Below are 13,758 nucleotides of genomic sequence, written 5' to 3' on the forward strand. Positions count from 1 at the left end.
AATTTAAAAAGATAATTTATTGGAAGGATGGTGATGGCCTATAAAAGTAAAATAGAAAATGAATCCTGGAAGTAAGCAGAAAAGAAGTCAGTTTTATGTTCAGTCTGAGCTCTCTTTCAATTCACAGAAAAATACTGCTGCTAATCACTGGCTATGTGTCAAACACCTTATAAGGCTGGGCACTGAGGAACGAGAGTTGAAGAAAATAGTTATGTGCTTGCCTTTATTGCTCTCAGAGTCTAGCAGGGTTGGAGGTAGAGGGGATGTACATGAAGTAATCCCCAAAGACACTTACATAATTATGAAATGTGATAAGCAGGGTGCGATGAGAGAGAGATAACAGAATTTTAAATCAGGACGTCAGCGGGAGAGGTGACATTTAAACTTTACTCTTAGATATGAAGCATGCGTAGTTATGCAGGTGAGAAGCATGTGTGAATTCCCTGAATTGTGAAAGGAGTTAGTGTACTAGAACATCATAAAGGCACATGGGTTAGAGCAGAGCCAGTAAGGAGGAGTGTGGGATAAAATAAAACTGAAGGCAGGCTGGAGCAAGGTCCTGCTGAGTTCAGTAAATCAGGCAAAGATTTGCTATGATATTCTAACTGTGCTGAGAAGCTGATGAGGGGTTCCCAGCTGAAACATAGGAGCAGCATTTGAAAGGCTGACCTGGATGCTACAGAGTGAGGAGGGTGTAGGAGGCAGGAATAGAAGTGATGATGTCCGGACAGAGGTTCTATGGAAATCTGGACACATTAAACAGTTGGGTTTCAGGTTGCCTGCCTACAGTGCTTCTGCATTTCTCTTCTCCCAGTTCTTTTGGGGACTTTCTTCGCCTCGTCCACACATCCTGGGTGAGATGCTTAGTTTTAGTGCCCAAAGGTGGTTACTCATAGTATCCCCATCTCTCTAGCCAAAATGCTTGTCTCAGGAACAACCAATGACTCAGTCAGCATATTCTGTGGGATTCAGGGATAGATGTCAGAGAATAGAAGTTCCTTTTCACTGTAGTGGCTAAGTTGGTGAGATGTAAGCAGAGTACTTCTGGCAGCCATTAAAAAAATATATATATATAGCCATTTAGGGTAGTTCAGACTGGAATGAGAGGCCAAAAGGGCTTAAGGTGGGATCAGCATTACCAACTTCCCTTTTCCTTCCAGGTCCAATGGTGCTCCTACAGCACAGATATTAATCCTTTATTTAAAATTTTGACCTTTAGTTCATTATGTTTTTTTGCATTCTTTTTTTTTTTTTCAAAATGTGACATTAAAATATGATTGATCTTGATACACTGAGTTGTCTGTTACTCCCTACAATCTTGCACCTGAGAAGATGCCTCACTCACCTGTCCTGGGTCAGAACTGATCAGTTTGGATCTGTCCTGCATTTGAATCTTGCTCTTATGTTCAGGAAATACTGTACCTCTCATGGCTTGATGGGAAGCAGAGCCCACCTTTCACGACCAACTTCAAAATGCCAGCTACGGCACGGGTGGATACGGTGGGTTAGTTCCGTCCACATCCATTCCAATGGGCTTACATGTTGTCGCCCTCTGTTTTAGAACCTAGGGAAAAAAAAAAAAAAAAGAAAGAAAGAAAAGAAAAATCACATTCCCCTATACTTCCTTGCAACTACTGAGCGAGCTCATAACCGGGGTTCTGCTAGTCATGTGGCTTCATGGAAGACTTGGATCCACCTGAAGTAACGGCCAGGTGTGTAGTGATGAGATATCTGCATACGTCTGGTGGCAGGGGCAGATATCTGTAGACTTCCAGGGGCAGCTGAGCCTCTGGTTTCCAGTCCTCATGGAGAGATGGGCTAAGTAGCAGTCTGTCACAGTGCATTTCACTGATTTTATTTTCTGACCATGTAGAACTCACACCTGGTTCTTTTGGACCTCCTAAAGATTCTGAGAGTAACGTAATATTATTTAATTAATTTTTTATTTAAACAAGTTCTTGGTGGGGAGGGTATAGCTCAAATGGCAGAGTACATGCTTAGTTAGCGTGCTTGAGGTCCTGGGTTCAGTCCTCAGTACCTCCATTAAAAAGAAATTAAATAAATAAACCTAATTTCCTCCCCCCCAAACAACAACAACAACAACAAAACAAAAAAGTAAACAAGCTGAAGGGGCTCTGTTGTGTGTAACAAAGAGCTCAGTCCACATGCTAACTTTTCCAGTCTTCCTTGCAGCAAAGGCAGAGACACACAAATGAGAGTCAGCAATCAGATGCATCTATTTTGTACCTTGAATTAGGAGCGAATGACACAAAGCAGAAAAGGGACATGGAAGTGTGGGAGGAAATGGCAGCAGAAACAATCTCTAGTTTTGTGAAAGTGGCCATGGCAGGTACCAGAGGCAGTACCTGGATGCCTGGCTTTCAGCCTGGTGAGACCTTGAGCGGGTGATTTTGCTAACCTGTGTCTAGACTCCTGACCCATGGATTCAGTGAGATAATAATTTCCTGCTGTTTCATGCCTCGACATCTGTGAATTTATTACACAGTGAGAGAAAATTAAAACAATGTGCAGTGTTTAATCAAACTTTTTTAGCAGCACACAAAACAATGGAGTGCCTTTGCACATGGCTTCAAGACAGTATCTACAGTGACTTAAAATTTCCCTCTTTCGTTCAGAAGTTCAGCTTTTTAAATTCAGGATTAAATAAATCAAGATATTGGGTTCATCCAGTTGGAGTGGCACTGAAGGGAAAACAAAAATGTTGGGAGTACTTGCAAGATATCATTTATGATAATGGGACAGGTTATTTAAGCAAAGATCAAAAAAACTGAGAAAAGAGGGATAATGGATAGCAAGAAGTTGTACTGCCACTTAACATCTTTAAGATTTTAGAAAAGTTACTGTATCTTCAATCTTTTCTCATTTATAAAATGGAGCTAACTATGCTATTTCACAGGGCAGTAGTGATGGCTGTATAAAATGACATATGTATACTATGTATTCTGATGTCCTGTATATGGTAAGCAACTATATTCTGCCATCAAAACCTGTTTAAGAGAATATTGCTCTAATTTATTTATCTAGAAGTGATTTCAGTGAGAATGTTTTCTTTGGTCCCTATTCCCATGAACTACTCTGTCATGTCTTGAAACATTTCTAGGCTCATGGCCCAGAAATGAAAATTATTTTTTAAGTTAACTTCTATAGACCAGAATAAAATAAAATTTTAACTAAATGCATAACATTAGGAAAACTGCAGCTCGTTATTCAGGACCAAGGAAAACTTACAAATCACACCAAAAAAGAAAAGTTTAGCTTATTCCAACAAGCTTGTAACCATTTGTGAAATCTAAAATATTTTAAATATCTTTAAGCTGTTGAAATATATCACTAGGGCAATTGAACAAATCTTTATTAAGGTAAGTTTTTACATTCTCCACACACTCAACTATGTCTGTACTGACATTTCAAACCAGAAGCTTGAAGCCTTTCTTTCCTTGAAGTCATGAAGGTCATTCTTTCTTAGTATTTCATTCATCTTGTATTTCAATCACACACCCTGCAAACATTGCAGAGAAATCTCAGTGAAATCTTAGCTCTGGTGTGTTTTGTATTGACAAGGTTAACCAACTGTAACAGCTACTTAAAGATATATATATTTTTTAATATAACCAGCTGAAAATAGAATTACTGCTACTTAAAGATGACTCCAAAATAAAGATATAGCTATTGTTATATAAGTTAATATCAACTTTATTTTCATACAGAAATTTGCGTTCACCAAACACACACACACAATTGTTGGTACAGCTCTTTGTAAATTACAAGCGGTCCCATATACCTCATTTATTTTTGTGATTAACTATATATCCGGTGGAATACTGACCACTACCAACGTAGTTTTTTAGAATCTCTGAATGCAGCTAATTTAATTTATAGTACTCTAAACTGTAAGAACTTTGAAACACTTGTATTGAAGAAGAACAACATTCAAACACCTTGAAGTGAATCTTTGTAAATATAGCTGGAAAAAGAACCCTAGAAGAAGACTGATATTAAAGGTGTTTAACCGTCTGTATGGTCTGCACACTCACCAGTTAGAATGGGCTGGAGAAAACAGTAACGCATGGTGTCCATCAGCATTGATCTATAATCATTTTAATTTTTTTTAACATTTTCTGAATATTCTACTGATTGATACGACAGTAAATAATACTTTTGTAGGACGTCACCTTTTAAATAGTGTTTTTACATGCATAACTTTTATAGCAGTTCCATCATTATCAACCATTTTACAGACAAGAGAACAGAGAATCAGTAGAGAAACAATACACACATAAGAAACTACAAAACCAGTTGACAGAGGGTTTTGGATTCAAACTTGAGACTTCTGATTTTAAGTGTGGGCTCATTTTCTGGTAACATATTTGATATCTACAATTAAGGCTGTAGATATAGATATAAACACATCTTATATATATCTTACATACACATATACACATACATATACATTTTTCTTATTGTCAGACCTGAGTACCAAGAAAAACTACTTTTAGTAACACAAAAACTACTAAATTTCTCTAACTCTTTCCAATATTTGAGATGTATCTGTGAAAAGATTTTCAAATTTGACTATTGCTTAGTTTTTGAACAAACAAGACTTCTACTGTGAGAAGTGAGCGTCTGTCTGTTATGTAATCGGAACTCTTCATGCTATCATTTGTGCCAACCAGAGTCCAACACTGACTCTGATTCCAGGAAAATACATTACAGATATAAGGCAGAAAACTCTCATGAATCTACCAAATCACACTTTGAGAACCTAGAAGTTGGCTGAGACCACTGCAAATTGGAATCCATTTCTATTTGACCTGAAAGTTTTTCCTGGTTTTGTGTGTGTGTGTGTGTGTGTGTGTGTGTGTGTGTGTGTGTGTGTGTGTGTGTATGTGTGTGTATGTGTGTGTGTTTTAATTAAAAATAATAAATTCCCTCTTACAGAGGAAAAAAAAAACTATATTTTGTAAAGGAAGCTTATTCAGTGATGCATCTAAATGATTCAGGAAGCCAGTTCCTAGGAAATTGCAACACTCTGATATGAGAAAGAGCACAAACCAAACAGAGGAATGCAGAGAATGAAACGATGTGAGAGATGTTTAAGAGGACTGGGTAATTAATCAGATATGGAGGTGATTAGACATGGAGGTGAGAAGGAAACGGGGAGTAGTGATGACTCCCATGTTTCTTACTTGGGTGATGGAGAATATGTTAGAACCTTTTACAAATGTTGGAAACATAGATTATAGTTCAGAAATGTTCAGGTTTGCATGATGTTTTAAACCAAATCAACAAACATTCAGTTTAATGTTGTGATTCTGAATCAGGTATTTGGCATCAGAAAAATATATTTCGTGTTAGAAATTGGCAAGCCAGCAATTTCTGTGGTGCCTACAATTACACTATGTAATTTACAGACCATGGAGCATTTAGTTTGGCTACAGAGTCAGAATAATAGTTTCCGTCGATGTAGCTTTATAATATGGAAAATTGCATGAATTAAAGTTAGGCAATTCATTCTATTGCTCCTGGCATAGAGCCAGAAGCACATGCCTCAAACTGGGTAATCAACACTGCTACATGTAATCAGTTGAATTTAGACTGTAGATAAACATAGGGCTAAAGTAAGTAAACTCAATTACAAATATTCAGATGTGATTAAATAACCCTCTATAGGGATGTGTAAAAATATTTGAATAAAAATACTCATTGCTTCAAGGATAAACTAATCTTACCTGAAGACACTATTTACTTATTCAACCTGTGATTCCTGAGCAGCTATTTTGATCCAGACACTGTGGTAGTAAGCCCTGGGGATACAATTGTAAAAATTGTGGCTTCTGTAATTTATAGTGTGGAGGAGGAGAAAAAGTGTTCTATATCACAAAAACCTATAATTTAAAAAGGTGATAAACCCTATGCAGAAAGATGCGGTAGGCAGAAAAATAAATGCCCCCTGCCTCAAAACATGTCCACATACTAACTTCTAGAACCGATGAACTTTGTTACCTTATATGGCTTTGTGGATGTGATGAGGTTAAGAATCATGAGATGGTATTATCCATATGAGCCCAGGGTGATCACAAGGGTCCTTAAAAGAGGGAAGCAGAAGGGTTAAAGTTGGAGAAGGAGATGTGGTAATAAAAGCAGACAGAATCAAAGAGAGATTTGAAGATGTTATGCTGCTGGCGTTAAGGATGGAGAAAGGGGCCATGAGCTAAGGAACTTCAAAAGCTTGAAAAGACAAGAAAACAGACTCCTCCAAGAACCTTCAGAGAATGTGCAGCCCTGCTGACACTTTGACTTCAGTGCAGTAAAATCCGTTTTGGATCTCCAATTTCCAGAAATGTACAATAATAAATATGTGTTGTTTCAAGCCACAAAATGTGTGATACGTTGTTATAGTAGTAATAGGAGGCTAATTCAACAGGTTCAAGGAACTCTACAGAGAATATACAGTCAAGGGATCTGGTTTAGAAGCTCTCATTTTAAACATGATTATGAAAATCTTGTACGGTCACACCAAACTCCTTAAAATAAATAGTTCCCCCCCCCCTTTTTTTTTTTTTTTTGCTTTAGATCAAACAGCAAAATCCATAACACGATCAGCATGGCCCTGATGCTCCATTCTGTGTATGTTTCTCCAGTTCTGTGGAATGCAGCTTCCCTGTGGATCTCACCATTGCTCCCATGCCACTCTGCTCTTGGTTCTTTGAAGTGAGCAACATTTCTTCCCTCTGTGAGACTTTTTAGACAAGGTCTGAGATGATTCCCTACTGCAGCTTTTGCCTTTCCGCCAGTTCATTCTGTCTTATCTTCAGATCTCTGTTCAGTTGCTACTTCTCCAGTTCTCTGCATGGTATTTAACTAAAGGTTGGGGAAAATTTAACCTTATTTATATACTGAGAAAAAAACACTAACTTAGAGCCAAAGAGGTGGTTAACACAAGAAAGGATAACCGATACTGTGATTTTCTTGAAAAGGTAGAAAACCATGAGACTGAGGGCAAAAAAATGGAAGGATTAGTCTTAGGAGAAGATGATGCTTCTTTAGTTATCTCCCCCCCACAACCTTGTTCATTCTCATCTTGCTCATCTTCCTCACTTTAAATTTGGGATGCCACAAATTTTAGTCTGAAGTCCTTTTATATTGTCACTTTATATACATTTTTCTATTGAGTTCCTCTTATTCATAGTTAAATCGGTGGGAGGGCGACTATAGAGGAACCTGGGAGGAACTAGTTATCAAACTGGGTAAGCTATGGGCTTTGCCTTCAGTGGCCACAGGAAAGAGGAAAATGAAGGGATTCCTGAGAGGTAAGATGTTGAAGTTGAAGTGAGAGTCCTAACTGACCCAGTAGAAATATAAATTTGTCTAAGTAAAACTGAATGCCAAATATATCCCTGAGAAATAAAGAATTCTGTCCATTGGAAATGAGAAATTCAGCAAGCATGAAAAATATCAAAAATATAATAAAATAGAAACATAGGACAGAGAATCAGAGTTCTATTTAAGCGGAGAATAGAATTCAGAAAGAGACTACTATACTTAATGTACATACATTGATTAAAGAATAATGAAACAGAGAATAGAAATAAAATGGGCTGAATTGAAGGCAAAAACAAATGAAAATTCTAGAAATTATGTCTTTTTTTAATAAATTGATTCATTTTCCTTATAAAATATTACACTTTATTTTTGACAACATGCCTTGTAGTGAAATCTGCTTTGTATGCCATCTTCTATATGCTCAATATTTGCATGGAATATCTTTTTCCAATCATTTGCTTTTAAATTTCTGTATCTATATACTCAACATGTGCATTTAGAAACATCATAATAACTAAGTCCTGTGTTTTTTATCAAGACTGCCAGTATCTGCTTTTTAATTAGAGCTTAATTTACATTTAGTACAAATATTGATGTGTTTAAGTCTCCCATCTAGTGATTTGTTCTCTATATGTTCCATCAGTTTTTGGTCTCTTATTCCTCCTTTCCACCTAAGTCTCCTCTTAGATGACTTGTACTTTTTAAAATTTGCTGTAGAGATTGATAAATACTTTTCATTTATTCATTTATGACAAGGCTCCCAGAGTTGTATCAATTATTTCATAATGAAAGGAATCTCATATGCATGAATTGGGATGGAAAAGGCAGAGTTAGAAAAACACTGAGGGACACTGAAGGGGCCCCAAACTGCATAGAAAACCAGAGGGGCTTAGAAAAGCTTTAGATGTTGAGCAAGGGTTTTGATGACTATCTCCAGAATCTTTCTGATGAATAGACATTGACTTTAATCAAATCCTGAAAGCTAGGAAAGGATAAATCCACTGGAGACATTAAGGATAAGCTCTTTAACAACTTCAGATAATGCTCAGGAGTATATCCTGAAGCAAATGTGAATACATCTTCCTCCTCACTTTTTTTTTTTTTTTTTAATGAAAAGCCTTAACCAGAAATAGAAGATTTAGGATGAAAACAAAATTCAAATGGAAAAAGAGTCTCTTTGTCAAATTTTCTGCTCACTGAATATTTTTATGGGGTCATAGAACACAAATAGAATAATACCTAGAATAAATAGATGGACTTACCAATAAAACAACTAAACGTTCCCATCCCAGGCATTAAGGATCATAAGAAGAAATCTCTTCTTAGGATACCAATGCATATACCATAAAAAAAAAGACATTGAGAAAAAATAAACTTGTCCATGTTAACTAAGAAAGTGAAAGAAAAGAAAATAGGCAATCGATAAAGGTGACCTAAGGGAGAGCCAGATGCTCAATTTTCCTTTTTTTTTTTTTTTTTTAATTAACAAGAAGAAATGTCTCTAAATATTAAAGGACAAACTTGCAAAGTTTTGACTGACACAGAGACTAAAATAGCTAAGCATAAAGTTTTGCATTATAATAGAACCTCTGCTTCAAAGCCAACAAACTCCTCAGGTGGTAAGTTTCTCTAAGGACCCTCAGGCACTCACTCGCCTACATTTCATGGATAATGTCGTCTCCTCCTTTGTGACAGCACAGCTGCTCATCTGATAGACAGGGATATACTTCTAATTGCCAGACTCAGCGTTTTACTAATAGCCTCTTACTTCAACATCTTCAAGACTTTCCTACCCACAATACAATCATAGATAATCTGGAGATTAACTTACCAGTATTCTTGGGTCTAAATCCAACCCAAATTGAAGATCTTCACAAGGAACTGGAATCTCTGTGCATTAAAATATCCACAGATATTAGCAGAATTATTGAGGCTGAACCCAAGAAGGTTCAGACAGATCCATTCAAATCCCCACCAAAGTCTTTACCACAGTCTTGAAAACAAGAACTATAGAAAGACTGACTCAGTAGATGAAAACCTAATAAACAAGTGGCACTTACACCTGTACCGCTTACTGTAATATTTTTATCCTCCAGGTCAAGAAGACCAATGGGCAAGGATATAGATTTATTTATTTCAGGATCATAAGGCTATAAATAAAAGAGTTACTCTCAACTTCCCTGGGGTACCAAAACCAAAGAGTTTTATATTTGATGTCACATGAAGACAGTTTACAGCCATAGATCGATACTTTGCTTACTTTATTGTCCCTTTAGATCAAGATAATCCATGCCTCTTGGCCTCCCCCTGGCAAGGTCAACAACATACCTAGGCATGTATGCTTCAAGATTTACTAAAGCACCTTCTTATTTTTCACAAGGTCTTTACCAGGGCCTCCATGAACTCACATATTGTTTTGATTGTCTTGCTGTTCAACATGTGGACTATCTTTGGCCACATAGTAAACGTGGCTTGAACTCAAAGATGAATTCCTTCTTCTTACATGCCATTTTAGCTCAAAAAAGGACATAAATATTCCCTAAAATAAAATACAATTTAATTAATACATGTTCACTACGTGGAACATGAATAGAAATCAAGTTACTCTTGGCAGTTTAAAAGTCATGCAAAACTTTTAGAAGCCAGTCACTAGGAAAGAATGAACAGAATTCCTCAGTCCCATTAGCTACTGTAGACAGTGAGTTCCCCACTTTTCTGACACTGCATGCCTCTTTACGGTTTAAGCAAGTCTTCAGTAACCAAACTTCTTTGGGAATATAAACATGAGTACACAGTTGTGATTTAAAAATTAGTTTTTATATAGTTCTCAATCAGGGGTGCAGGGAGCTGGAAAGACTATTGTTCCCAAACATACAAAAACAATAACAAGAAAGTGGACAAACAAATTCATGCTTTTTTGAGCTCATCAGAGAGTGAGGTAGTAGGGCAAGGAGCTGGACTAAAACTGAAGAAGAAGCAAGCACCTGAAAGAGAGAGGACCCACAAGTTCTGGCTAAATTGGGCAAGACAGAAACAGCTGTAAGGATAGTTTATTAAGAGATTGGTTCATTAATGAGTCTGGGTTGTCACGTCTAGAAGTGGCAAACATAGGAGGAATCCACGTGCTCCTAAAGGCTTTTCTCCATGAATCCAACTCTTTTAAATAATTTGAAGATCCCCAAGAAAATATTTTAATGTTGTATACATTAGGGAGGAAAATAAAAACAGCCACTGCAGGAAGGCATAAAATTCTTCCACTTGGATCTTTTTTCTCAAAATCCCCTATGAAGCATAGTCTTAAATTGTGAAGGGAGAGGAAAGGCAACAAACATGGCAATGATTATGGTACCGGTGAAAACCTGTTGCAACCAAGAGAAGGGAACGAAGTGGGGAAAGTGCTCTCTAGACTTGCAGAGGGTCAAGTACAAATACTGGTGTCAGAGATATATCGGGAAAGGGGTAGGAGTACTGAGAAGGCCACATCCCTGAAATTTAGGACAGGGTGACTGTCTAAAACAGAAGCTTAGTCAGATACATAGAAATATCTCCCATTCCCAACCACAAGACTAACAGGCATCAAATAGCAAGTTAACGCCAAGAGCTATACCTCTCTGAATGTGTGTTAGAGGGGAGATCTAAATCTGAGAATGGAGCAGCCATTGAAAAGAAAACCCTCTAGCAGACTAACCTCCACTAGAAACACAAAGTACCTCAAGGGGTTTGAACCATTTGGTAAACTGAAAGCAACCATAGAAACCACTCAGACCCAACCCAACTCCTAATTACATTAACTGAAAGGCCTAACACAAAGAAAGGTGTGCGTATTTCCAGGGGTAAACATACTTACCCCAGTCTCTACTTTCTTACACAATATAACTGGTTTTCAATGATAGGCAAGAAAAAACACACAACCAAGAGATAAAAGAATTATTAAAACCATATCCACATATGACAAATGTCGGTATTACTCATTTAAGATTATTATGATTAAAATATTAAAAGTTCTAGTAAGAAAATTGGGAAACCTACTAGATGAGAAGGAAATTTCAGTGGAGATTGAAGTTGTAAAAAAAAATGGGAAAACACTATAATTAAATAACATAGTATAGAACAATTCTGATAGGCTTGCCAGCAAACTCAGTACAGCCCAGAAAAGAATTACTTGAAGTTAAGTAAATAAGAATTATCCAAACTTTGACACAAAGAGGAAGAAAGAGTAGAAGAAGAAGAAGGAAAAAAAGTGCAAAGAGTCCAAGAAGGTAGGACAATATCAAACTCTCTAACATACACATAATTATAATCCCTGAAGAAGAGGACTGGGATAATGGGACAGGAGGGAAGTGAGTAGGAAACCACAATTAAAAGAATAACAGCCTCTGAGGATACAACGTAAACTGATAAACTGGTTAGAACCAACTAGGCCCAAGATGGCTGAAGATTTGACTTCCAGTAGACCTTGAGCCTCACTATAGGCTCACTGTAATACATTGGCATGCTAAATGGCACACCACCACCAAGGTGGGTGGAGGCCCAATTCCTAGAAATCCCCACTCTTTCTCCAAAACAGTTAGAATAATCCTCCCCTTTGGTAGCATATGAAATTGCCCTGCCCATAAAAACTAACCACCCTGCACCCCAGGGCCACTCTCCCTTCTGAGACAGATCACATTCTGTCTATGGAGTGTGTATCTCTCTAAATTAACTTGCTTTCCCCTTACCATGGCTCCCTCTTGAAATCTTTCTTGCACAAGACTACTCTCCAGTAACATCTTTTCTTTCCTGTGTGAGACAGGAAGCAATAACACAGAATAAGTTTGAAGAAATCAGTTTGTTTCCAAAATTAATGACAGACAATAAATTTGCCCAATATAAATGAATTCCATTCTTTGACAAACTCACTGTTTTTCAGATGCTAAGTCCAGATCTCAGGTGTTCCATACTGTGCTCTTTGTTTTTAGCATTTTCATTTGATTCTTTCACAGAGGTGACACTTCGCTTCTGGAAACATCCTCCCTACAGTACCTCTTTCAGAGACACCTTTAGACTCTGTTGAAATGGCTTTTCCCCTTATTACAATAGGAATAATAAAGTTAGCTTTACTTGACTAAGAAGTCTATGATGGACTTATTTGATTTGAAAGTAAATTCAATGAGCAAACACTTAAAAGTGTTAGCATAAAAAAGGGGAATATGTTTATGACCTTGGGTAAGGCAGAGCTTCTTAAACAAGGCAGTTAGCACAGATTACCAGAAAATGACTAATGCATTGAACTGCTTATATTATAGCTTTTTGCATGAATAAAAAGACATCATAAGCATTGTGTACAAGTGAGTCTTAGTCTATTAAAGTTAGTTGAAGTACATGCAACCAAAAAAGAATTAATGTACAGAAGAAATAAAAATCCTCCCACCAATTAGTGGCAAAAATTACTTAAGTGAGTTGTAGGACAACAGCATATTCACAGAGGAGAAAACTGAAATGGAAAAGAAATTTATAAAAATATACTCCACTTCACTAGTAATTGGGGAAATCCAAATTCATACAAAAGTGAGATCTAATTCAGAGCTATTTGGTTTGCAAAATAAATAAGCCTCTTGTTTTTGAGGATGTGAAGCTATGAATACAATTTTAATAAGAATATATATTGGTTCAATCACTGTGGCAAATGATTTGATCATTCCTAGTGCAGGGAAAGACGTGCATACCAGTCAACCTAAGAATTCTACTTTTAGGTTTTACTTTATATGAGCTAATTCGTGATAAAGAAGCATATGCAATTGTGTCCTTTACTACACTGTTTTTAATGGTGGAAATGTGTGTGTTTTAATGGTGAAAGTGTGCAAGCAACAAAGTGAATAGAGGAAGCCTAAATAAATTGCTCAAGGATGACAAAATAGAATCCTGCCAAGCAGTGAACATGAATAATGCAGATCTGATAATAATCTTTAAAATAATTATGGGTTTGAATATACATGTACAAATGAAACCATCATATAGTAGTTTGAATAATACAAACTTATTTTTTGTAGATCAAATAAGATCAACTATCAGTTTCGTGGAGCTCAACTTTATCTAACTTAAAACAATTTAAAGAATGATGTATACATTTTGTGGACATTGTAGTATTACTTTTGTTGTTAGCTAACAACCTACTAACTAAATAAATTTCTTGACAATATAGTATGTGTCAAGTATTTTTATAAGCATTTTTCATGTATTAACTTATTTAATCCTCACAATAGTCCTGTGAGGTAGATACATTGTTACACTCACTTTTACAGAAGAGGACACTGAGGTCAGGAAAATTGTCTAACTATTTAACAAAAGAAAAAAAAAACAGGTTTCTTGGAAGGAAGCACACCAACCCTATGATACAGTTTACACTTGGGGAAGAAGGTAGGGGAGAATGAATAT

Source organism: Camelus dromedarius, chromosome 16, assembly GCF_036321535.1.
Source record: "Camelus dromedarius isolate mCamDro1 chromosome 16, mCamDro1.pat, whole genome shotgun sequence".
NCBI lineage: Eukaryota > Metazoa > Chordata > Mammalia > Artiodactyla > Camelidae > Camelus > Camelus dromedarius.